Source organism: Mesoplodon densirostris, chromosome 7 (assembly GCF_025265405.1).
Source record: "Mesoplodon densirostris isolate mMesDen1 chromosome 7, mMesDen1 primary haplotype, whole genome shotgun sequence".
In the NCBI taxonomy this organism is placed as follows: domain Eukaryota; kingdom Metazoa; phylum Chordata; class Mammalia; order Artiodactyla; family Ziphiidae; genus Mesoplodon; species Mesoplodon densirostris.
The window spans coordinates 62,010,956-62,012,925 of NC_082667.1; the positions used below are offsets into that span (position 1 = coordinate 62,010,956).

Here is a 1,970-nt window from a genome sequence, read left to right on the forward strand (position 1 = left end):
ATCTGTGCAAGCCTGGCAGTTCTGTTGTGGAAGTGGCCAAGAGCAGTGTCTGTGGTCAGAAACATCAGCTCTGGAAATGAAGAGCTGTTGCACATGTATTCTGAGTGGGCTTCATACACTGAGATTAATGGGACCCCCAGGGAGGTATTAGAGCAGAAGGAGGCTGGAGTTCAGAATTACCAGAAGTACTTAGTCTTTGTTTGCTGCCCTCACTGTCTCAGTGTCCTTTCCTAATAAGTCCTTTCTCTCCTCTGAGCCATGACTGAGTGATGTTTCTCCCTTTCCCTTTCATAGACACTGGACTTGGGATGCAGAAACCTTGATTCTTGATTCCTGCCATGGCCACACCAAATGGAACTCTGGTCTACCCAGCATACTTACTGATGGTGGGCATCCCTGGCCTGGGACCTAATGTCCACTTTTGACTGGTTTTCCCACTGTGTTGTATGTAGGCCTTGGCCACCCTGGGCAACCTGGCCACTGTCCTCATCATCCATGTGGAAAGGTGCCTGCATGAGCCCCTGTACCTCTTCCTGGCCGTGCTTTCTAGCATTGACTTAGTCCTCTTCTCTATTACCATGCCCAAGATGGCCAGCCTCTTCCTGATGGGCATCCAGGAGGTCGAGTTCAACATCTGTCTGGCCCAGCTGTTCCTTATCCATGCTCTGTCAGCCATAGAGTCAGCTGTCCTGCTGGCCATGGCGTTTGACCACGTTGTGACCATCTGCCACCCACTGTGCCATGCTTCTGTGCTCACAGGGCCTACGGTCACCATGGTCACCAAGATCTGACTAGCTTCCCTGACCAGAGCATTTGTATTCTTCTTCCCCCTGTCCTTCATCCTGAAGCAGTTGTCGTACTGCCAAACACACACTGTCACACACTCCTTCTGTCTGCCCCAAGACATTATGAAGCTGTCCTGTACAGGTGTACAGGCTCTTCATCATCCTCGTGGTCATGGACATCGACTCTCTCTTCCCTGGCTTCTCCTGTATCCTCATTCTGAGGGCTGTGTTGGAGCTGTCCTCTCAGGGGGCAGCACTCAAGGCTTTCAACACCTGCATCTCCCATCTCAGTGCTGTGCTGGTCTTCTATGTGCCCCCTCATCAGGCTCTCGGTGGTACACAGGCTGGGTGGCCCCACTTCCCTTTGCCGTGTGGTTACGGCTAATATCTATCTATCTACTACTACCACCCATGGTTAACCCTATAGTCTATGGAGCCAAAACCAAGGAGATTCATTCACGGGTCCTCCATATATTCTTACAGGACGGCAGGTGAGCAGGATAACCTCTTCAGTGTCCCCAGTCTCTACCAAAGATGGCAGGATTTGGGTCCTGTTGAACATCTTGGTGATTGGCACATCCAACCCACTGGGATGTCTGCTCCCAGTTACTTAAATAGACCTTGAATTTCTGTCTCCAGGAATGTGTCAATACAGAAAGACTTACGATAGTTTGGACAGGATATCCTGGTGAATAATCACCCTAGTCTCTCTGCTATGGTAGCCTTGCTGTACTCCTCTCTCCCAACTAGAAAATACACCCAATACTGACATGAGAAAGCTGTAAATGACATACCTTAGGATTCATTCCAGTCTTGATATATGATTTTAATTATTTTGCTTCCATGTGTCCATGTCAGTGAATCTGTGTTAGCTATAAAGCTTCCTTCTTGGACGCCAAAGTGGTTACACAGCCATTTTTAGGGGTTAATGAAGGTATTTGGGTGATAGTAATTGGAGGGAAGGAGACGGTAGCAAGCGAAGAAACAGCTCATATGAAATGTTACTTTTCTGTATGCATGTGAGTGTATTTATGTGGAATCTGCCAATGTCAATGTCATCTACGTGGTTCTACTGGAGACTGGTTTTCCTTAAGGGTGATGTTTATCCTGGTTGCGGCTGTGAGTATGTACATGTGTTTATGTGACTATGTGTATTTTTAGTGTGTGCGTGTGAGTACATAGAAC

The 1,970-nt window shown here is 48.0% G+C and overlaps 1 pseudogene; it reads left to right on the top strand.

Annotated features, from left to right (window-relative positions):
* The first annotated feature begins 308 nt into the window (after nucleotides 1–308).
* LOC132494335 (olfactory receptor 51D1-like) lies at nucleotides 309–1,280 on the top strand (annotated as a pseudogene).
* Nucleotides 1,281–1,970: the final 690 nt, after the last annotated feature.